This window comes from Vulpes vulpes, chromosome 5, assembly GCF_048418805.1.
Source record: "Vulpes vulpes isolate BD-2025 chromosome 5, VulVul3, whole genome shotgun sequence".
Taxonomy (NCBI): domain Eukaryota; kingdom Metazoa; phylum Chordata; class Mammalia; order Carnivora; family Canidae; genus Vulpes; species Vulpes vulpes.
Window position 1 is genome coordinate 74,031,815 of NC_132784.1, and position 25,426 is coordinate 74,057,240.

At 36.4% G+C, this 25,426-nt stretch overlaps 1 protein-coding gene and 1 non-coding gene across 3 annotated transcripts in view; one reads left to right on the forward strand and one right to left on the reverse strand.

Annotated features, from left to right (window-relative positions):
• CSTPP1 (centriolar satellite-associated tubulin polyglutamylase complex regulator 1) overlaps positions 1 to 25,426 on the forward strand; it is a 199,975-nt gene that overhangs the window by 107,788 nt on the left and 66,761 nt on the right. The gene's annotated exons all lie outside the window — the stretch shown is intronic.
• Positions 15,851 to 15,954, reverse strand: LOC112924383 (U6 spliceosomal RNA). The gene has a single exon (XR_003235863.1). It is a non-coding gene; the product is annotated as a U6 spliceosomal RNA (small nuclear RNA).

A 25,426-nucleotide genomic window follows, 5' to 3' on the forward strand; every position in this document is an offset into this window, starting at 1 on the left:
TTTCTCTGCTCCAGTCCTTGCTCTACAGCAGTGGTTTTCAATCCTAGTTGCATATCAAGTTCACTTAGGGAACTTTAAAAAAAGTAGTGATGCCAAGGCACCATCTCAGACTGATTTAATTGGAATCTTTTGGATTGGGCCCTATGCTATTTTTTTTAATGTTTTAAGTTAAAAAAAAAAGTTTTGCAATGTAACATATGTAGAGAAAGCAAAATAATAAATGTACAGCTCATTAGATTTCTATAAAATAAACATATTATATTCATCCAAATAAAGATAAAAAATATTACCAGTACGGCAGACGACTGCTTCTAGTCATTAATCCCCTCTAACATATCATTATCATCATAATGTTTTGTGCCTGGTTTTGAACTTTATGTAGCTAGAATCATAGAGCATGTAGTCTTCTGTATTTGGCTTCTTTTGCTCAATTTTATATTTCTCATTTGTTGTTGGGCTTAGCTACAATTCTTTCTCATTGTTATACAGAATTCCATTTTGTATATAAACCACAGTTCATCCATCCTACAGTATGTAGCATTTGGGTTGTTTTTGGTTTGGGGCTGGTACAATGTTGCTGTAACTCTACTTTTATACATCTCTTGGTATATAGATTTCTGTTAGGTATGTACTTAGGAGTGAGATTGCTGGGAATGTGTATGTTCAGCTTTAGCATATATTCCCAGATTTTCCAAAGTGATTTTATCATTCTCCACACTTAAGAGCAGTTTATGAGAGTTCCTGTGGCTCTGGAACTTTTTGTGGGGCCCATGCATTTTAAAAGCTTTGCAGGTGATCCTGATAACCATTAAAGCTTGAGAATTACTTACTGCAAAACCTTTTATAAATACAATTCTCTAAAGCACAGCTCTGGGCTTGTTCATCCTTGCTTAGAATGTCCATAGTTCTGTATTGCCTCCTAAGGAAATATGAATCCCATTACCTTACATTGTAGGCCACTCATGTTCTAACCTCAGCCTTTCCAACTGCAACTCTCCTACTCATAACCTAGCCTCTAACAACACAAAAACACTTGCTTTCCCCCCAAACACTCCTATGCTTTTCCCCTTGCACACTTTTGTTTTGCTTTTCTGCGTAGAATTTTCTTGCATTTCTGCCCATTTCTGGGCACATTTCTGCCCATTCTCAGGTAGACCCAGCTCAAGTAACATGTCTAAAAGTCCTTGTAATTATCACATCCCTCTCTTCCTTGCCTTCTCTTACCTCCATTCAAAAGTGAGCTCTCTAATGGCACTTCTTCTATCACATCTTATATATAGTTATTGGCAAATATAGAATCTCTTTCCTAAGATATCACCTGGATTTGTAGTGTCAAGCTTCACATAAAACCCTAAAGAGAAAACCTTTTTAGAGTTAAGTGGCCTTGGGTTCAGGTGAACTTTTTATTAGGTACAGCAGTGTGACCTTGGTCGAGTTACTTTTTCCAGGCCTTAGTTTTCTCATCTATAAAATGGAGAGTATACCACTTCAAAGTTGTGACAACTCAGTGAGATAACAGATTAAAGCAGTTAGTAATCTTGGCACATAATGACTGCTCCATCAATGCCAGCTGCTTGTGTCATTGTGATAAGTATCATCGTTAACTCCCTTGATGGCAGAGACCACATATTTTCTCTCTGAATCCTCATTCACTGCCTTTGCTTGGTTTTGGTGCTCTAAATGCTGGGTGAATAAATTCATGAATGCCTGCTGGTTGACTGGATGTGCCATGCTCATTTACAGTGCATTTCCAATAAGATCAGCATGTCTTGGAAGGAACAGTTCAAATTTCAATTTAACCATCAGGGACAGAAAGGAGGGTTTCTACTACAGACTTTTATTTTATTTTTCTACTACAAACTTTTAAAACTATTTTAAAAAGGCCAAATCCCCAGTTTAACCATACAACAGCTGCTGTCCTTCTGCTGCCAGGAAATAGGGAAAACCCTCCCAAGAGCTATTTGCTATTTGTTTGTTCATCTGATAAACATGCCCTGACTTGGGGAGAGCACACACTTCCCCTGCAGGCAAGCGCGGATCTGGAAAGTTGCATGTAGCAGCAATAAGGAAGAAATCCCCACTCTGTGGGAGAGGTTTCTGCACAGACTCTGCTAAGCCCATTTGCAGTTTTGTTGAGTTATTTACCAAGATAAAGGGACTGGGTGTGGCTGGTCTGAGATTCCTCCTGGGAAGTCACTTCAAGAATCTCCTTCATTTCCTCACCCTTCATCTTTGTTCTCTGGCTTTGGTGCAAGGGTGCAGATAGTCGCGCCCAGTTGGCTGCTGCTCCCAGCACACTGAATTCTTTGAAGCTGGCTCTTGCAGCCAAGGATTCCCTGCCCTGTTCTTTTCTCCTTGCCCTGATTTAAAAAACAGTTCTGGAAATTCTCATCTGGCATGGAGATTGATGAGAAGGAACTTCATGGGTTGCATGCTGGTTTTTTTAGATACATAGGAACCAAAAAGGACATTTAGAGCTTTAAATTATTATTTTTCAAAAACCCAATATTAATAGATTTTACATGAACAAATTATAAAGTAGGTTCTGCCATCACCACTATCACTAAAAGTATTTTAGTGCTAAGAGGCCATACGAGTGGGACAAAACTGATACCGGAAAGTATTTATCACCACCTCTATCACTTGCAGAAGGAATGTAAGAATGTACTAGATAACTGAAACATCAGGAAAGATGTGTAACAAAACATACAAAGATTAATGGGTAGCTCACGAAGGCATTTACCAGGCAACCCATTTTATTTATTTATTTATTTATTTATTTATTTATTTATTATTGCAATAGAGCTTTATCTGATAGAACATGGCACACCAAAAAAGTAAATAATGTTGATAAGAAATTAATAAGGTTTGAAGAACATGATTTGCAAATTTAACCTTATTAACTTGTATAAAATATCATATCCAACAATTGCAGAGTACTTATTCTTTTTAAGGACACATGGAACATTTATCAAAAATGACCATAGATAGGGCCATGAAAGCAAGTCTCAATAGTTTACAAAAAATTAAAATCAAATATGTTCTCTTACTAGTAAACAATTACTTCTAAATAATGCTGAGTCAAAGAAGAAATCACAATAGGCACTAGAAAACAATTTTACCTAAATGACAATAAAAATATAACAAATCAAAATCCATGAGATGCAGTTAAAGTCATACTGAGAAGACAATGTATAGGTTTAAAAGAACAGATTAGAAATGAAGGCTAAAAATAAATTATTTACATATCTTTCACAAGATATTTACAAAGGAACTGTAAGTTGAAACTAAAGAAAGTACAACAAAAAAAAAGAAAAAAAAAGAAAGAAGAAAGTACAACAATATCTAAGAGAATTGAGAATCTGGGTCAGTAAGGACAACAGTTTATTTTATTTTATTTTTTTAATTTTTATTTATGATAGTCACACAGAGAGAGAGGGGCAGAGACACAGGCAGAAGGAGAAGCAGGCTCCGCGCACCGGGAGCCCGACGTGTGACTCGATCCCGGATCTCCAGGATCGCGCCCTGGGCCAAAGGCAAGCGCTAAACCGCTGCGCCACCCAGGGATCCCAAGGACAACAGTTTAAATTCAAAACCAAACCTTAGGACTCCAAATATAATGTTCACTTATTATACCATCTTGATTCTCCACCCCTTTCTCCAAAAAATATCAAAGAAACTAATTTGTAACAAACTAATTTGTAAGTCGGCTGCTCTTAAAACCCACTGTTTTGTTATTATTATGGCCTTTTCCTCATAAAGATCCTAGTTAACATTTCTCTTAGAAATATCAATTTTCTCCCTCTGAGCAAGAGTTTATCTCATAGGTCAAAGAAAACTATTAAATACTAAAAAGAGGATGAGTTTGGAAGTGGATTTTTAAAAGGATATTTCTCTTATGTAAAATATGAACAAATATGTGAATTTAGTCACATTATAATCACAGTAGGTCTGATGACAAAAGAATAGGCTGAAAAATATATAATTCCAGTGTTCACAACCTTATGTGTTATGCTAATTGGTCAATAATTCTTGGAAGTACATTTCTACTTTTAAAATAAAACTAAATTCAGGAGGCAATGATGGACAAGGAAGTAATACTGAAAAAATCTACATTTATTGTCTCAAGTTGCAGAACAGCAGAATGGTATAATACCATTTATATAAAATTATACATATCTTATGTCTGTGCATGTTTATGTGCATACCAAAATGTTTGGAAAGAGGTTTACCAAAATGTTATTAGTGGTTTTCTCTCTGCACTGGCATTTTACTTTTTCTTCACACTTTTCTATGTTGTTTGAGGTTTTTTTTATAATGATCACGCAGCATTTTCATAATCACAATAAAAATAAAGCTATTTTTATTTTGAAAAAAAGAAAATGTTGTTTAAGCATCTGCTATGTGCCCAAAGTGGTACTAGGAGTTATGCGATATAGAAAAGAAGGCTGTGGCCTTGAGGCCAATGATGCATACAGTCTAGTTGGGAAGATGGCTAAAGAGTGGTATAGAGTATAATCAGGTGTCAGGATATGTGGTTCAAAGAAGTGCCACAGGTCATAAGAAAGAAGCGGCCACATGAAGAGAGGAAGCTCAGGTTGGACCTTGAAAGATGGCCAAATTTGACTAGGAAGAGGAAAGAGGGTATTTTGGGCAGTGTGAGCACTGAAGCAATAATGGTATTTGAAAAGACAGTGAGAAACCAGCTTATCTAGCATAATAAGAGAATATGATTTGTGGTGGAGAAATTTACTCTCTTACTAAGCTTATTCCATAAACTGTCTTATTTTTTTAAGATTTTATTTATTCATAAGAGATGCAGAGAGAGGCAGAGAGAAAAGCAGGCTCCATGCAGGGAGCCTGATATGGAACTCTATTCCAGGTCTCCAGGATCATGCCCTGGGCTAAAGGCAGATGTTCAACCACTGACCAGGTGTCCCTATAAACTCTCTTTATTTGGATCTATTGCAGACTATATTTTGGTATACTTGAACATTTTATTTTATTTTTATTTTTTTAATTATTTTTTAAAGATTTTATTTATTTATTCATGAGAGACACACAGAGAGAGAAAGAGAGGCAGAGACACAGGCAGAGGGAGAAGCAGGCTCCATGCAGAGAGCTTGACATGGGACTCGATCCCAGGTCTCCAGGATCAGGCCCTGGACTAAAGGTGGTGCTAAACCGCTAAGCCACCCAGGCTGCCCATTTTATTTTATTTTTAAAGATTTATTTATTCATTTGAGAGAGACCAAGCACGAGTAGAGGGAGGGGCAGAGGGAGAAGGAGAATCCCAAGCAGACTCCTCGTTGAGCATAAAACCCCACACAGGGCTCCCATCTCATGACCCTGAGATGACCTGAGCCTAAATCAAAAGTCAGACACTCAACTTACCGAGCCACCCAGGTGCCCTATACTTGAGCATTTTATTTTATTTTTTAAGTTAAAAAAATTTTTTTTAAGATTTTATTTATTCATTCATGAGAGACAGCGAGAGGCAGAGACATAGGCAGAGGGAGAAGCAGGCTCCATGCAGGAAGCCCGATGCGGGACTCGAGCCCGGGACCCCAGGATCACACCACCGCTGAGCCACCCACATGTCCCTACTTGAGCAGACCCTAGAAAAGTAAATATAATTATTCTGAATATTGACCTAAAGTGATATAAAAACTATGACTGCATTTCATTATGTTAGTGTATTGAAGATGGAAGACTTTAGTACACGTATTCTGTAATCCTCTCATCTCCGTCCAGAAGCATGTTCTCAATTCAGCCAGTGGCTTTTGTATGGTCTTTTAATTTGTGATTAATATATTCCTACCCCTTTCTTCTTCTATTAAAAAAATCAAAAAGTAGGACACAAAGGATGGGGCCAAAACAAAAACAAGTTTGTTTTTGAAAAGGACATTAAGATTGAGACTTTTCCGAACAATGAAGTCAGGATTCACTTTCAGTAGTTACTTGGTTAGCAAGATTACATTAAATTTGGAGTATACAGTCTAAATACTGTAGCTATGTAAAGTATACTTATGCAAACAAGTGTTTCTGACAACCATATATTTGAAATTTTAAATACAAAATGTCGATCATAAGACTTTTCTTTTTGAATTCATTATTAAATGCTTTCAGTGTTCAAAGCATTGTGCTAGATGATGAAAGGTATGCAGAGAACTCACTCATTCAACTGTTCATTCACTCAACAGTATTTGTTGAATGTGTCCTCTGTGCCAGGTTATTACTCTAGGTAATAACTAAAAAGGGTAAGGAGGATATCATTTTCTTTTTAAGTTCATAGTCTAGTTGGAGAGAAAATGGACATGTAAGTAAACAGTTATATATAGATCACTAGTAGAAAGTGTCAGGCCAAATATGCATGTTTATTTACTCTCTCTGTAGAACACACTAAAATTATGAAAAAGGGGGGAAAGGATAGAAAGCCAAAAGAACAAACAAAATAAGAGAAGAGCTTATGATGAGAGACAGGTGTCAACTAAATTTTAGAAGCTGGACAGCAGATGGTTAGGTAGGAACTGATTTAGCAGAGAAAGCTGATGACTAACTACTTACAAAAGAGAAAGGTGTCAGTTCCACAGAGGTCTGGGGGGTCAGGGACTGGAATTGACGGTACTCTGAAATTGGGGATGTACAGAAAACTGAAAACAGGAAAATTTGTTGAAAAGTCTTTATAAGGAGCAGTAAGATCCCCAGATCCTCTCTCCTTCATCAAGCATCAAGGTCAGTGCCCTTCTGAATCCAGTAAAAGATTGGAGAAACTAAACTGGAGGAATTTTCAATTTAGGAATGAGAGACACAGAGCAGAGGTGAGATGGCTAATGAAAACAAGGAGATTAAGACAGCGTCTATATGCCAAATGTTGATATCCTGTTCCCTTCCCTCCCCTTCCTTTGCTTAGCTCTCAGAATGCTGTCTGCTAAATGGATACCCTCCAGACAAAGCCTGGAATATTTTCTGGAGAAACTAAAGTAGCCCTAGAAAAAGTCCCTACAAATCTGATGTTTAGGGAAATGACCAGGTCTCAACCTATTCATTGTATATAAAGATCAATGTTAACAAGCTCTACCCATTCAGATAACCCAGCTTTTTAATATCTTACTCTAAATATGGATGGACATACTCAAGGATCACCAGATATGAGAAAGAAATCTTGAACATAATAGAAACCAAGGCAAAACTGACAGGGCACAGGAGGAGGAAACTCAGAAAAAGCTGTGACAATACAAGGAAAAGAAAGCTTTAAGAAAGCTATAATTAATACCCTCAGGGGGGAAAAAAAGAGAAAATACTAGATTCATTAAATAAGACTAGCCTACTATAAAAAAAAAGTTCTTAGAAATTAGAATATCAGAAATAAAAAATTCAGGGACACGTGAGTGGCTTAGTCAGTTAAGCATCTAACTCTTGGTTTTGGCTCAGGTCATGATCTTGCAGTTGTGAGATTGAGCTTCAAGTTGGGCTCTGTGCTGAGTGTGGAGCCTGCTTGGAATTCTCTCCCCCTTTGCCCCTCCCCCCACTAAAAATAAAAGAAAAAGAAAAAAATTCAATAAAAGGACTGAAAGGTAGAGTTGAGGAAATTGCCCAGAAGAGGCAAAAAAAAAATGGAAAGAGAAATAATTCAAGAAACTTCGAGGCCCAGTCCAGGAGTAAAACATAAAAAAAAAAAAAAAAAAAAAAAAAAAAAAAGGAATACAGAGGAATTAGAATGCTATCAGGCTTCTCAATAGCAACACTGGAAGCTAAAAAACAATAGAGCACAATACTTTCAGAATTCTAAGGGAAGTTTATTTCTGACTTAGAATTCTGTACCAAGTCAAATTATCAATCAACTATGAAATAAAGTATAGATTTTTAGATAGGCAAGAGCTTATAAATTTTAACAACCATAAGCATTTCTCATGAAACCCTGGAAGGACATGTTTCATCAAAAATTGGGATAAATCTAAAAAAGATGAAATTATGGGATCTAGAAACAAGGGATCCAACAACACAGGAGAGAGGTTAAGAGAAATCTTAGGATGATAACGAAGGATAATCCCAGACAACCATTTGTGTGGAAGAGCTAAAAAACAATCAAACTGGAGCAGCAGAAAACTCCTAGACTGAATGTGTACAAGAAAATAAAAAATAGAACTGATTAAACTGTTGTGTTAGGGGCCCCTGGGTGGCCCAGTCAGTTAAGCATCCAACTCTTGGTTTCAGCTCAAGTCATGATCTCGGGGTTGTGAGATTGAGCCCCATGTAGGGCTCTACACTAAGCACACAGTCTGCTTAAGATTCTTTTCTCCCTCTATCCCTCCCCATTGCTCTTTCACTCTCTCTTTCTCTCTCAAGTAAATCTTAAAAAACAAAACAAAACTGTTGTGTTAGATTACATTCAGTTGGAGGGTTAGAGATGAATTCTTCAGTTAAAGATATAATGATTACGGGTACCTAGCTGGCTCAGTTGGTGGAGCCTGTGACTCTTCATCTCAGAGTTGTGAATGCAGGCCCTGTGTTGGGTGTAGAGATTACTTGAAAATAAATCTTTAATAAAAAATAAATAAAAGAAATAGCGATTAATACTTAGAAACTCCAAGCAAACCGAGAAAGTGACAGTTATTCCAAGAAAAACAAAAGGCTGTATGAGAAAGAAAAATGAACTAATAATATACCTTGCAGCTTGGCTATGAATAATATTCATATAGCATAAAAATATAAGTACTAAATATTTTAAGATAAAATTGGTACTATATATTAGAGAGATTGGAAAATGGGAAGTATGTGTCGGTGGTAAAAAAGATAACTTATCTTTATCTAAGAGTTCAAAGATAATGTCTAAAATTTAAAAACCAAGAAAGAGCAACATATGCATATTATTAAAAAATGAAAACCAAACACTTGGTGAATTTAAGTGGAGTTAAAAAGAGTTGCTGCTATAGTTTGATTTAGAGTCAACTGAGTTTGAAAAGCCAGCACACCTTTCAAATGAACCTGTCAGCAGGAATTCAAGACTGTTACAGAGATTGGAAGAGGAAATATGGTCAGTAGTTAAATCGTGTGAATGGATGAAATCACTGAGGAATGAAAGTGTAGTGAGAGAGGGGGATAAGGGCAGAACGTTGGGGGATCCTTATATTTAAAGGATGAGAGAAGGAAGAAGAATCAGGGAGAAACAATCAGAACATATGAAAAGAAATGGCATAATATAACATTGCAGAAGCCAAGGAGGAGAGTTCTAAAATGGGCAACAGTATCAGTTGTCACAGGAGCTAAGAAAAGATCCTTCAAATCTACTATAGTGACTGAGTGATTATCCGTAACTTTTAAGAGAACAGTTTAGTTGAATGATGGGAGCAACACTGAAAGGATTAATGAGTGAATGAATGGGTGGTGAGAAAGAAGGGGATAATGAATATAGCACACCATTCTGAGAAATTTGTCTTTGAAAAACAAAAGAAGAAAGCTTTAGTGAGTAGTCTTTGAAAGATTTTTTAGATTAAGAGATCACTTAAACATGTGCAGGTAGCTAGCAAGGAGTTAATGGAAAAAGCAAGGTTAAAGATGCAGTGTAAGGGGATAATTGATAGAGCAAGGTCCTAGAGAAACTGAAAGAACTGACTTTAAGAGCACAGATGGAGGGATTAATCTTAGTAAGAAGTGGGAAAGATTCTCTAAGAGAGGGAAAGAAGAAGTGAGGATTAACTGAAGACAAAAAAGAAATATTAAAGTATAGGGGAAGGAAATTGAAGGGCTGAAAAATCAGGTGACTTCAGTCTTCTCAGCAAAATAGTTTATCTGCTTAGAGTTGTGAGTCGGGGCAAAGGGTTAGTTTGGAAATTTGAGAATGGAAAATGTCTGGGGCAGCTGTTGTAAGGAATGTAATACAAAGTCAGAAGGAGATGACTAAAAGGATTACCCAGTAGCCATGAGCATCCAGTTGAGGTTAGATAGTATGAATTTGTAATAAAGCCAATCAATATGGTTTCTGGACTTCCTCCAAGAACGCTGTATCTCCAAAAGTTGTATTAGTCATCATCTTGGCTGGAGAAGGGTTTCCTTGGAGTGTCTTAGGAGACATCCCAGGGTTCAAAAACTTGAGAACAATCCTTGCTCAAGGAGAGTTAATGCCCAGAAGTACCAAAGTGCAGATTTGCCTGTGGGATACTTCCATCTGTGGGTCATTCAGAAGTCTTTTGGGAAGAATCCTAGGCAACGAAAAAGAAATATATTTAAGAGACTTAAGAGAAGCAAAGCAGTCTGATATCAAAAAGATCTATAGCTGTATGTGTATCTAGTCACAAATCTGAGGGTGGGAGCATGTCGGAGAACATCTGGATTCAGATAAAAGAAGAGCAGAAGAGAAGTGACATCATCATGGGATTAGACTGTAGACTACCTAGCCAAATGGAGATATAGATAAAGCATTTTTGATGCAGATCACAAAACTGGACTGAGTTAGGAGAACATGGTGATAGGGATTTCAAATGTCAAGGCATAAGTCAAAGTCAGATTCAGCCAAAAAGCAGTATACTTGATTAATTCTTTGTTTCTGTTTCTGTTTTTCTGATCATTAAAGAAATACTTGATTATTGTAGAAATGTAGTAGTACAGAGAGGTGTAATGAAGCAGAAAAATAATCACCTCCAAACCCACTACTGACAGCATTCACCATTTATATACTTGCTGTTATTCCTAGTGGGTTTTTTGTTTGTTTGGTTTGTTTTTTTGTTTTGTTTTGTTTTGTTTTGTTTCTTTTTGGTGGGGTTTTTTTAGCCTAAACAACAGAAATTTATTTTCTCACGGTCTCTAGGCTAGAAGTCTAAGTCAAAATGTCAGCAAGTTTGATTTCTCCTGAGGCCTCTCTCCTTGGTCTAATATTTTTTTATAAATGGGTGTTTTGGGGCGGCCCGGGTGGCTCAGAGGTTTGGTGCCTGCCTTTGGCACAGGGCCTGGTCCTGGAGACCCGGGATCGAGTCCCGCGTCGGGCTCCCTGCATGGAGCCTGCTTCTCACTGTGTCTCTACCTCTCTATGTTGCTCATGAATAAATAAATAAAATATTTAAATAAATAAATAAATAAATAAATGGGTGTTTTTACACATAGTCTAATATATACTATGCTGAATATACATTTGCATAACTTTTTTTAGCATAGAAGCTTTTTCTCATGTATATTTCTCATATATCTCATGTATATCTTCAAATATATCTAAAGTCCTTTTTTAAATTTCATCTTTTTCTTCTTTAAAGTTTTAAATATTGTATTTGCTTTCATGTTATCTTCACCTTATCTAAGAAGGAAGAAATATGAGGTAGGAGTTCTAGATATAATTATAAAAAGTTTCACTCTTTATGGTTTCCTACCATTATTTATATTTTTCTGAAGATTTCAGTCAATATTATTAGGAAAAAACATAAAGACATACAAATTTTAAAGAAAAAGGAAAATTACATTATTTGCAGGTGATACAAATACTTACCTGGAAAGCCCCAAGATAAACGAAATCTATTATAAACAGCATGAAACTTCAGCAAGGGAGTTAAATAAAATATACTAAAACCAATAATTTATTTAAAAATAATAGCCTTTATATATTCAGATAAAAAGAAAAGTCCCTTTTTACAATAACAAGAGAAGATAAAGTACCTAGCAATAAACCTAACAAGAATATGCAAGACTATATGAAGATTTTAAAATGCTACTGAAGAACCTGAAAGAAGCCTTTGGCATATGGAAAGACATACTGCATTCTTGGAAAGGGAGACTTAAAAATCATAAAGTTGTCAGTGCTCCTAATTTTATCTATAATTAACATGATCTCAGTAAAAACAGTATTTTATTTTGCTTATTTGCTTATTTTGTGGGACAAGCTGATTGTAAAGATTATACAGAAAAACTAAATAGAATAACCAGGAATATCCTGAGAAAGAGAAGAAATAATGGTGCACTAGATCTACCAGATTTAGAATCTATTGCAAAGCTATAAAATTTTATTAATAAAATAGCTAACACAAATCACTATGTTCCAGGTACTGTTCTAAGCACTTTAGATAAAATAATTCATTAATTCTCACAACAGCTCATTATGGTGAACTTGCTCAAACTCACAGAGCCAGTAAGTTGCATAGGTTGAATTTAAACTCAGAAAGTTGGCTCCAGTGGTACATCGCTTCATCACTATGGTATACTATACAAACATTCACTATTGGCACATGAATAGATAAGTAAAAATCAATGGACCAGAATGGAGAAGCCTCAAAATTGACCCAAATATGGAAATAGTATTAACCTATGTTGGGGGAGGGGGATCATTTTAAATCAATGAGCACAACTAGTAGCCATCTTTAAAAAAATTAAGTTGGATTCCTTCCTCACACCTTATATGAAAATAAATTCCAGATGGATCAAATATTTCAATGTAAAAATTGAAACCATAAATACCCTCAAAGAAACCGCAGGAAAATGTTTTTATAATCTCACAGAGAGAAAAGCCTTTCTAAATATGAATGACAGAAAGCTTGGGATCATAAATGAAGCTCCTGATGTATTTCAATAGGTAAAAAAGGATGAAAAATCTGCTTGATGGAAAAAACCCTATAATGAGGACAAAAGATTAACAACAAATAGGTAGAGATATTTGTAACTTAGAGAGATGAAGGGCTAATTTCCTTATGTACAGGTTCCTTAAAAATCAGCTATAAAAATACTACATATTCCATAGAAAATTTAATGAAGTGAACAGAAAACTCACAAAAAAGAATTGTATAAATGGTTCTTTAAAAAATTTTAAAATAATACAGTGAGATATAATTGAGTGCCACAAAATTCACCTATTTATTTAAGATTTATGTCTTTATTTTAGAGAGAGAGAGAGCAAGAGAGCATGAGTTTCAGAAGGGGCAGAGGGAGAGAGAGAGAGAATCTGAAGCAGACTCTATGCTAAGCATGGAGCCTGACATGGGCCTTGGTCTCACGACCCTGAGATCACAACCTGAGCCAAAACCAAGAGTCAGATGCTTAATCAACTGTGCCATCCGAGTGGCCCTATTTTTAAAATTTTTTAAAGTAGGCCCCATGCCCAACATGAGTCTTGAGTTCACAACCTTGGGATTAAGAATTGAATGCTTTACTGACTGAGCCAACCAGATGCCCCCCTAATTCACCTATTTAAAGCGTACAATTCAGTTGTTTTTAATATATGCGTACACAGTTGGGCAACCATCACCACAATCAATTTTAGAATATTTTCTTCATTAACTCCCCCGCCACCGCAAAAAACCCATACTTATTAGCAGTAACTCTAATTACTAATTACCCACTACTTTTCCCCCCCACTCACCTATTCCTAGCCCCAGACAACCAGTAATTTACTTTCTATCTCTTTGGATTTGCCTATTCTGGACATTTCATATAGATGGAATTACACAATATGTGGGCTTCTATGTCTGGTTTCTTACACTTAAAGTAACAGTTTCAAGATTCATCCATGCATAGTATGTATCAGATGCATACCTCATTCCTTTTCTGTGGCTAGATAATATTCCATTGTATGGGTATACCACATTTGTTTATCCACTCATCCATAGATAGACATCTGGGTTGTTTCTTCTTTTTGGCTATTATGAATGCTGCTATGAGCATCTGCATTCAAGTTTTTGCATGAGCATATGTTTTCATTTCTCTTGAGTATATATACCTAATTCTGTGTAACTTTGTGAGGAGCTGCCTGTTTCCAAAGTAGCAGCATTGTTTTATATTCCCACTAGCAATGTATGGGTTACAGTTTTTCCAGGTTCTTGCCAACACTTGGTATTATCTGTCTTTTTTAATATGCATCCCAGTGGGTAGAAAGTGGTATCTCATTATGCTTTTGATTTCCATTTATCTGATGACTTAATGATGTTAAGCATCTTTTCCTATGCATATTGGTCATTTGTATATCTTCTTTGGAGAAATGTTCATCTACATCATGGTATGTACCATCACATTTGTTCCTTTTTTTTTGCTGAGTAGTGTTCCATTATATGAATATAGCACAATTTGTTTTTGTTCACCTGTTAATGGATATGTGAATTATGTGGTATTTGGCTACTGTGAATAAAGTATCAAAAATATTTGTCTATAAGACTTTGTGCACATATTTTCTCCTAGCTTTATTGTGATATAATTGACAGGTAGCATTATGTAACTTTAAGTTGTACAAAGTGATGATTTGATATATATGTATATTGCAAAATGATTACCACAATAAAGTTAGTTAACACCTCCATTACCTCACATAATTACCTGTTTTTTGTAATTTGGGGGATTTGTTATTGTTGTTGTTGTTGTTTTGTAATTTTGAGGGTTCGTTATTATTGTTTTTAGTAGTGAAAACATTTACGATTTGCCCTCTTAGCAACTCTCAAGTATATAGTACAGTATTGTTAAGTATAGTCATCATGCTGTATGTTATGTCCCCAGAACTTATTCATCTTATAACTAGAAATTTGTATTCTTTGATGAACATCTCCTCATTTCTACCACCTCCCATTCTCGGCAACCACCATTCCACTCTCTATTTCAATGAATTTGGCTTTTTTAGATTTGATATATAATTTGAAATCATACAGCATTTGTCTTTCTCTGACTTATCTCACTTCAAGATCCATCCATGTTGTTGTAGAAGGCAGGATTTCCTTCTCTTTTATAGCTGAATTGTATTCCACTATACACATATATTGTATTTTCTTTATCCATTCATAAACTAACACTTAGATTGTTCCATGTCTTGACCTGAGCAAAAGGCAGACACTTATCCGAATGAGCCACCCAGGTGCCTCTTCAGTTTTTTTATGAAATTCTTAGTTTTCAATGTACAGATTTTTTTGCTGAGATAAAAAAATTCTTTGATTAAATTTATTCCTAAGTATTTTATTGTGTTTGATACTATTGTAAATGGAATGGTTTTCTTTCTTTTTCAGATAACTCGCTGTTAGTGTATAAAAATGCAGCTGATTTTTTTATATTGATTTTGTGTCCTGCAACTTAGCTAAATTTATTTATTAGTTCTGACAGGTTTTTGGTTTTGGTTTTTTTTTTTTAGATTTTTTATGGGCGCCTGGAGGCCTCAGTCGGTCAAGCATCTGCCATCAGCTCAGATTATGGTCCCAGGGTCCTGGGATCAAACTCTACACCCGGCTTCCTACTCGGTGGGGAGCCTGCTTCTCTCTTTCCCTCTGCTGCTGACGCTCCCCCTGCTGTGCTTTCTCTCTTTCTCTCAAATAAATACATAAATTCTTTAAAAAAGGAGATATTTTCTATATAAGGTGATATCATCTACAGAGACAATTTTACTTCTTCGTTTCCAATTTGGATGGCTTTTCCATTTCTTTTTCTTGCTTAATTTCTCTGACTAGGACTCCTAGCACTATGTTGAAAAGGTATGATCTTGTTCCTGCTCTTGGAGGAAGAGCCTTCAGTCTTTCACTGTTGAGTATGTTAGCTGTGGGCCATAAATGACCTTTATTTTGTTGAAGTAAATTCCCTTCTATACCCAATTTATTCTGAGTTTTTTCATAAAAGGATGCTGAACTTCATGGACATATGTTTTTATTTCTCTTGGGTAAATATCTAAGGGTGGAATTGCTGGCCGACTTTTCCCAAAGTAGTTGTACTGTTTAATACTCCTACTAAAAATGTCTGAAAAACCCTGGTTGTTAATACATCCTTGCTAACATTTGATGTTTTCAGGCTTCCTTTCTCCCTTAGCTTTATTGAGATATAATTGCCATGTAACACTGTTTAAATTTAAGATGTGATGATTTAATATATGTATATATCGTGAAATGATTATCACTATAAGGTTGTTTTTAGAAATATGGAACACTTCACAAATTTGCATGTCATCCTTGCATAGAGACAATGCTAATCTCTGTATCATACCAGTTTTAACATATGTGTTGCTGAAGTGAGCAGAGACTTTTTAATTTTAGCCTTTCTAGTGAGTATGAAGTGGTATCTCATTGTGGTTTTAATTTGCATTTCCCTGATGATTAATGATAGTGAATACTTTTTTATTGTTTATTAGCCCTTTTCTTTGTGAAATGCCTTTTGAAATCTTTTTTTTTTTTTGTATATGTTTTATTGGAGTTCAATTTGCCAACATATAGTATAACACCCAATGCTCATCCCATCAAGTGCCCCCCTCAATGCCTTTTGAAATCTTTTACTCAGTTTAGGATGGATTGTTTTAATTACTGAGTGGTAGGAGTTCTTTATGTATTCTGGTTGCAAGTCAGATTGCATATTGCAAATATCTCTACTATTCTTTGGCTTGTTTTTTCCCTTTATGGTGTCTTCCATTAAGCAGAAGTTTTTAAAGTCCATTTGATAAATTTTTTCTTTTATGGTTAGTGCTTCTGGGCCCAGTTTTTAAAAATCTTTGCCTATCCTAAGTTTGTGATAGTATTACCCTACATTTTCTTCTAAAAGTGTTGGAAATCTGGCTTTTATGTTTAGGTAAATAATCCATCTTGAATCAGTTTTTGTGGGTGGTTTGAGGTTGAGGTCAAGGTCCTCTTTTGTACCATCTGGATAACTAGTTGTTTGTTCCAGCACCATTTGTTGAAAAGACTCTTTTCCCACTTAACTTTTTTGGTTCCTTTGTTAAAAAAAAAAAAAAAAAAAGTCAATTGATTATATATGTATGGGTTCATTTCTAGATTTTCTGTTCTATTCTATTGATCTATTTGTTAAACCTTAGACTTGATTACTTTAGCTTTATAGTAAGGTAGTGTATGCACTTCAGCTTTTGCTTTTTCATAATTGTTTTGGTCATTAGAATTCCCTTGCATTTCTATATAACTTATAGAACAAACTTGTCAATTTTTACAAGAAAGGAAGAAAGAAAGCCTGCGAAGAATTTGATTGAGATTTGAAGATTCTGTAGATCAATCTGGGGAGAATTGTCAACTTTATATTATTGAATCTTCCAATCCATGGACATAGTACATTTTTCCTTAGGTCTTCTTATATTTCTCTCAGCAATGTGCTATAGTGTTTAATATATAGATATTATACATTTATTTATTTATTTATTTATTTATTTATTTAATTTTTGATCTTATACATTTTATTGAATATCCCTAAATAGTTCGTGTTTTGTGCAAGTATTATAAATAGTATTATTTTTTGAAGTTATTTTCTTTACCAGTTTTTCACTGCAAGATTATAGACATATCATTGCTTTTTGTATGTTCCTCATGTATTCTGTGACTTTGGTAAATTCTCTTATTAGTTCTCATAGATTCTTTATAGATTCCTTAGAATTTTCTGCATGCAAAATCATGTCATATGCAAATAGAGGCAGTTTTACTTCTTCCTATCCAATCTTCGTGGGGGTCTTTCTTTTTTCTTGATTGCACAGAGTAGGACCTCATTACAATATAAATAGAAGTAGTCAGAGCAAATAACCTTTTTGGCCTATATCTCCTACTCCCCTTCACCCATTTTTTCCATCTCCCTTCCTTCCTCCCCTCTGGCAACCATCAGTTTGTTCTCTGTATTTATAGATCTGATTCTTTTGTTTATTTATTAATTGTCTTTTAAATTCCACATAGGGGCAAAATTATATGGCACTTGTCTTTCTCAGTCTGACTTATTTCACTTAGCATAATACTGTCTAGGTCCATCCATGTTGTTGCAAATGGCAAAAATCCCATCCTTTTTTATGGCTGTGTAATATTCTATTATACACACATATGATACATATACACATGTGTATGACATCTTTATCTGTGCATTTATCAATAGACACTTTTTAAACATTTTATTTAAATTCAATTAATTAATGTTATTTTATAATGTATTATTGGTTTCAGAGGTAGAGGTCAATGATTCATTAGTCTTATATAATACCCAGTGCTCGCTATATCATGTGCCCTCCTAATGTCCATCACCCAGTTACCCTGTGCCCCCACACCCCTCCCTCCAGCGACCCTCAGTTTGTTTCCTATGATTAAGAGTCTCTTATGGTTTGTCTACCTCTCTGATTTTGTCTTGTTTTATTTTTTCCTCTCTTCCCCTGTGATCCTCTGTTTTGTTTCTTAATTCCACATAAGGGTGAGATCATATGATAATTGTCTTTCTCTGATTGACTTATTTCACATAGCATAATATCTTCTAGTTCCATCCATATTGTTGCAAATGGCAAGATTTCATTTTTTTGATGGTTGAGTAGTATTACATTATATGTATATATCACATCTTCTTTATCCATCCATCCCTTGATGGACATCTGAGCTTTTTCTATGGAAAAAAAGAAGGTTTTACTATTGTGGACATTGCTGCTATAAACATTGGGGTACAGGTGCCCCTTCAGATCACTACATTTGTATCTTTGGGGTAAATACCCAGTGGTGCAATTGCTGGGTCATAGGTTAGCCCTATTCTCAACCTTTTGAGGAACCTCCAAACTGTTTTCCAGGGTGGCTGCACCAGCTTACAATCAACACCAACAGTATAAGAGGGTTCCCCTTTCTCCGTATCCATGCCAACATCTGTCATTTCCTGACTTGTTCATTTTAGCCATTCTGACTGGTATGAGGTAGTATCTCATTGTGGTTTTGATTTGTATTTCTCTGATGCTGAATGACATTGAGCATTTTTTCATATGTCTGTTGGCCATTTTTATGTCTTCTTTGGAGAAATGACTATTCGTGTCTTCTGCCCATTTCTTGGCTGGATTATTTGTTCTTTGAGTGTTGAGTTTATCAATAGACACTTAAGTTGCTTCCACATCTTGGCCATTATAAATAATGTTGCAATAAACATAAGAATGCATATATAGGGCATCCCGGGTGGCTTAGTGGTTCAGCGCCTGCCTTCATCCTAGAGCCTGATCCTGGAGACCTGGGATCGAGTCCTCCCTGCATGGAGCCTGCTTCTCCCTCTGCCTGTGTCTCTGCCTCTCTCTCTCTCTGTGTCTCTCATGAATGAATAAATAAATTTTTTTTAAAAAAGAATGCATATATAAAAGTCTTCCTTATTAAAAAATTACATTGCAGCAGGGTGCTGGGCTGGCCCACTCAGAAGAGCATGCAACTCTTGATCTCAGGGTCTTGAGTTCGAGTCCCACATTGGGTGTAGAGATTACTTAAATAAATAAAACTTTAAAAAATTACATTGTAGCTAAAGGAACAATTGGGTCTAGGTAAATGGTATACCATTAATGAATGAAAGGAAAAAAAAAACAGAGCATTCACCTCCTGTTTTGATTTAGTTTTCTCAAAGAGGATGCTATTTGGACTGAAAAAGATAAAATTAAGAGTAGTTTCAGGGAATGAAATCAAACATGACTGGGATTGTAAGAGATCACCTAACTCCTTTAAGTGAACTCAGATTTCTGGATCTAATTTACATTCCAGGGTACAGACACCTAGTAGGTAAACTGGCTGTACCATTGCTGGCAGTCTGTAGAAAATGGAAATTGTGTTCATTGTGGGGAAGGGTGAGGGTGGAGAGAAGTTCCAGATTGGAGTCAGAGAACCAATATTCAGAAAGTCACTTAAGGAGACTGAGGTTGGTGACCCTGATACCTGTCTTGAGTGATATTCTTCAACTATTTATTAAAAAGAATAAATATGGGATCCCTGGGTGGCGCAGTGGTTTGGCGCTTGCCTTTGGCCCAGGGCGCGATCCTGGAGACCCGGGATCGAATCCCACGTGGGGCTCCCGGTGCATGGAGCCTGCTTCTCCCTCTGCCTGTGTCTCTGCCTCTCTCTCTCTCTGTGACTATCATAAATAAATAAAAATTAAAAAAAAATAAAATAAAATAAAATAAAATAAAAAGAATAAATATCTGTAGTATTCAGGAAAGGAAGCTATGGTAACTATAAGCCTATGTAAGTTGATTGAAGAAGAAGCAAGGGGAGAGGACCAGGGGAGAGGATGAAGTGAGAGGAAGGGAGGGGAGAAGTGAAGAGGGTAAAGGGAAAGAGAACCCACACTTTGTGGGTAAGGAAGGCCTGCTTTCAATCCCAGCTCTTTTACCTCTTAGTAAAATGATATCCTTGAGAATAAGCAAAAGTAATATAGGATGGATGATAAATAATTGGTTGAACAATCATACCAAAAATGTGCTAATTAATGGGTTCATATCATCCTAAAGGGACATCTCCAGAAGTATGATTCTGGACTATGTCCTTAGCCATTTTTCTTTTTTTCCCTAATCCATTGTTTGAGTGAGAGCATTGATGGCAAGCTAATCAAAGTTGGGAGAGATAGCTAATAAGCTGCCTAAAAAAAACAAGACCTGAAAAAAGATAGTATAATATAGTGGAACAAATATGGGTGTGGTATCATTGGGTCTGCAACCAGTAGCTGTGTGGCCTTGAGTAAGTTAAGTAACCACCTAAGTCTTTGTTTCCTCAGAATACCACTTATCCCGTGGTGGTTGTAAGAATAAAATATGTGTTTCTGTGTGTGTGTGTGTGTGTGTGTGTGTGTGTGTATTAGTTATCTATTGCTATGTAATAAATTATTCCAAACTTGGAGGTTTAAAACAATAAACACTATTTCACACAGTTTCTAAGCATCAGGAATGTAGGAGCAAATTACTTGGATGGTTCTGACTCAAGGTCCCTCATAAGTTGAAATCAAGACTTAGATTCAGCTGCAGTCATCTGAAGGCTTGAAAAGGACTCCTAAGCTCACTTATCACTGTTGGCAGGAGGCCTAGGATGTTCACATATTCCTCATGACTATGGCAGTGGCTTCCCCAGAAAAAGTGATCTCAGAGAGAGAGAGAGAACAAGCAAGCAGGAAGCCAAAGTGCCTTTTATGACTGAGTTTCTGAAGTCACAACTGTCACTTTTGTTTTATTCTGTTTATTAAAAGTGGATTACTAAGTTTAGCTCATACTGAAGGGGAAGGGACTTAGGGTCCATCTTTTGAAGAGGGGAGTATCAGGAGATTTTTGTGGACATGTCTTAAAACCACCACAATATAAAAAGTACCCTATATAGCACTTAACACTTAGTAAGTACCCCATAATGGCACTTATTATATTGTTCTTAGTATACACTTAATTCTTGTGCTTTTTACTATAGAGCCATTGTGGACAGAACAAGAAAACCTCTTGATTTTTCGGATTCTTGGAAAATATAGAGAAAGAAGCACTGTCTACCACTATAATTCATTACATGTTTTGTAAATTAAAATGAATGGACTATGTCGCATTAAGAGCAGTACTAATAAACATGCATTTTAATAACACTTAATGGGTGTACCTAAAATGCATAGTAAACCTGCAAAATACCAGTGACATGGATAATTTCATGACAGTTAATCCAAAAATTGATTTTGTTTTTTTGTTTTTGTTTCTTTAAAGATATTATTTATTCATGAGAGACACAGAGAGAGAGGAAGAGACATAGGCAGAGGGAGAAGCAGGATCCCTGCAGGGAACCTGATGCGGGACTCAGTCCCAGGACCTGGGGATCATCACCTGAGCCAAAGGCACACGTTCAACCACTGAACCACCCAAGTGCCCCTTGTTTGGTTTTATTAAGGATTTTATACTTAAATGTAGATATGGCTCATCTGAGAATTCATTGAATTTTAATTGTGTAATATACCAGCTTGTCTTTCTGAATATCCTGTTCTCCTTTCCATTTAAGAATGGGCCACAGCTAAAACAGAGAGGCCACAGTCTACAGCAAAGATAAGATTTGCTCTTCACATGCCTTCCCTGAGGCCAAGGAGCAATTATGGGGAGAAATAACCCACAAACAAAAAAGTATTTTATCAACAAAGGGCTCAATTAAGGAGGAGAGTTAATGTTGTGAGTAAAAATGTAGAAACAAGAATTAATAAGGCTAAATCACTGGGTAATCTGGATTTCCTTTGTTTATGTATACATTTGTGTACATACGGGTATAGAATGTCCATCATTAGCCTCAAGGATTGTCTGATGTTCATTGTAAACAAAAACCTAAAAACTCCAAATCCAAATGGACAGAGTAATTTAATGGGGCACTTTGATAAGATCATTAAATAGAAGATATTGTCATACCTTAAACTTATTAATTTTCTAGTGTTTTGATTTGCATTGAACATTAGATCCTCAGGATAGTGTCAGACATGGTTGAACTCTTTAATATCTTACCAACATAGCAATCAAATTTCTAAGGTGTTCAAAACAAAGCCACTAGTTTGAAAGTAAGTAAAAAACGGTCCCTGAAGAGACAGTGTGTACAGAATTTATATGTGTCTTTGTAGGCAAGGCAGGAAGTCTCCTAAGAGTTTCACAGGGAGCCTCTTACAAATGCATAAACTTCAAATACAGATCAGGTTATCAATTGCAGATTTAAAAAAGTAGTGAGAGTGGTCTAAAGTATTGTTAGCCTTAGCTCACATAGCAGCGTGGCTTCCCACAGAACACCAAGCAATTCTTAGACACCAGCAGGGTGTCTAAGAATTCAACTTAATTCAGCTCAATTCTGATACCATCAACCTGGAGACAGCATCTGATTCACAGGATAAGGGTTCTGGCCTAAAAGATTGCCCCCCATCCTCCCATCCTGGCCCCGCCACTGCCCTACTTTAGATACCAGTAGCAAGCCCTGGTTGTTGCCTGTATTTCCGACCAATTAACTATAAATCCAAAGTTCTCAGTACTTTCTCCCCAGGTTTGAGTAATTTGCTAGGGCAGCTCACAGAACTCAGAGAAGCATTTTATTTAATAGACTACCAGTTTATTATAAAAGGATATAATTCAGGAATAGCCTGATGGAAGAGATACGTAAGGCAAGGTATAAGGTATGGGTAAAGAGCACAGGGCTTCCATGCTCTATCCAGCTGCATCACTCTTCCCAAATCTCCATGTGTTCACCAACCCAGAAGCTCTCAGAACCCCATTCTTTTGGGTTTCTATGAAGGCTTCATCAACATAGGCATGGTTGATTAAATCGTTGGCTTTTGGTAATTGAACTCCATCTCCAGGCCCTTTTCCTGCCCTGGCAGTAAGGAGATGGGGCTGAAAGTTCCACCCTCTAATCACAAGATTGGTTCTGGCAGCCACATCCTTATGTGCTTTCAGAAGTCACCTCGTTCACAAACAAAAGACAATTTTACCAGTCTCAACACTTAGGAAATTCCAGGGGCTTGGAGAGCTGTGAGGTAGGAACTGTGCCTAAATATATGAGAAATATATTTTGGTCATCCTCAAAATATATTTTTTATAAATCACAATATCACAGCCACACACCAACAGTCATGATAAATGTTATCAGAAAAGAGAATCACTAGAAAGCCAAATAGTGAAGAGAAAAATCTATATTAAAAACAGTATTTTAAGGTCATTTACCATGTAGGGGACAAATAAATCATTTTATTAACCTTTTTGCTTCTTTAAGGATATCTTTCTATTATGCTCCAGGACAATAAGCCATATTCATAAGGTTAGAATGATGAAGCAAATGGTAACTCTGTTCACTATTATCTTATTGGTAAGACAAGGAAGTTTGTGATTCAGTTTAGAGACACTTCCAACAAATATGCATAAAATTGGAAAAAAATGACAATTGAGTAAGCTTTACTTATTATCTTATATAGAATGCACATAGAAGAAGTGAATCACTAGAGGCCTCTGGAAATGCTGTGTACTGGGAACCCTGGGTGGCACAGCAGTTTAGCGCCTGCCTTTGGCCCAGGGCACGATCCTGGAGACCCGGGATTGAATCCCACGTCGGGCTCCTGGTGCATGGAGCCTGCTTCTCCCTCTGCCTGTGTCTCTGCCTCTCTCTCTCTCTCTCTCTGTGACTATCATAAATAAATAAAAATTTAAAAAAATTTTTTTAAAAATGTTGTGTACTGATTTAGCATCACAATGGTTGTACATCCTGTGAATAATAAAATAATTTATAATAACAACCATCATTTAAATGTATCAGGAACTGTGTTAAATCTTTTAATCCATTATAGTATTGAATCTTCTCGGCCACCATTTGAGTAAATATTATCTCCGGTTTAAAGACAAGGAAATTGAAGCATAGCAGATAAATAATTTGCCTGACATTGTTTAAATAGTAAGTAGTAGAGCCCAAAAGGAAAATGAGGTCTGAGAACCTTTATCTTAGCCTAAGTGTTTATGGTGATGGGAATACCCTTTCTAAGGAGGAATGATAGTGTACCTTCTAATATATTTTCAAAGAATAAGTGAGGATCCTCTCCTTTATATCTTATTGTTTATATGACCCTTTGTTTTTCTCTCACCCTGTGGTAAACCGAATAATGGCCCCCAAAGATATTCAGGTCCTAATCCCTGGAACCTGTGAATGTCATTTTATATGACAAGAAGAATTTTGCAGATAAGGCTAAGTTAAGAATCTTAAGATGGGAGACATTATCCTGGATAATATAATCACAAGGTCCTTGTAGGAGGCAGAGAAGGTTTGATGACAGAAGAGGAAAAAAGCAGTCTGAAAGCCAAAAGCGTGGGAAGAAAGGACCATGAGCTGAGAAATTAAGATGGTCTCTAGGGATCCCTGGGTGGCGCAGCGGTTTGGCGCCTGCCTTTGGCCCAGGGCGCGATCCTGGAGACCCCAGATCGAATCCCACATCAGGCTCCCGGTGCATGGAGCCTGCTTCTTCCTCCGCCTGTGTCTCTGCCTCTCTCTCTCTCTCTCTCTCTCTCTCTCTGTGACTATCATAAAAAAAAATAAAAAATAAAAAGATGGTCTCTAGAAAATGAAAAAAACAAACAAACAAAAAAAAAAAACAAGGAAACAATCTCCCCTGGAACCTCCAGAAAGAACCAGCCCTGCTGACACCTTGGTTAGCCCTGTAAGACACGTTAGATTTATGGCCTCCAGAACTGTTAGGAGAATAAGCCACTAAGTTTGTGGTAATTTGTTACAGCAACCATAGGAATCTAATATATACCCCATATTACTGGCTTCATGGCTAATTTGCTAACTACTTTGTTCTTGTATTTTTCCTGCACTGTAATTATTTGTTACTTTCCTGAAGTCAAGTATAAAGTGTGAGAATAACATATATGTAAAAGCACTATTTCAGATCAAATTGAAAGAAGAGTGTAGAGAATTGAGCTAAGCTACCACATGCTATTGCTGCCTCAGCATCCATTTTATTTGGTCTGCAGGGACTTTAAACTGACACTAGTCCCCTCATGCAAGTGAATGCTCTAGATAACAGTTGGCAGGGTCACAAGCTTGCAATTGAGTTCCTAATAAGACTTCCCTAACAACCCTGTGATCAGCAGTCTCCCCTACCTCCCAGGGCCTACCCCTTGTGCACCTCTTAAAAAGACCCCTGTGAAGCTCACTAAAGCCTTACTCTTTATTATTTTTTTAAAACATTTTATTTATTTATTCATGAGAGACACAGGGAGAGAGAGAGAGTGGCAGAGACACAGGCAGAGGGAGAA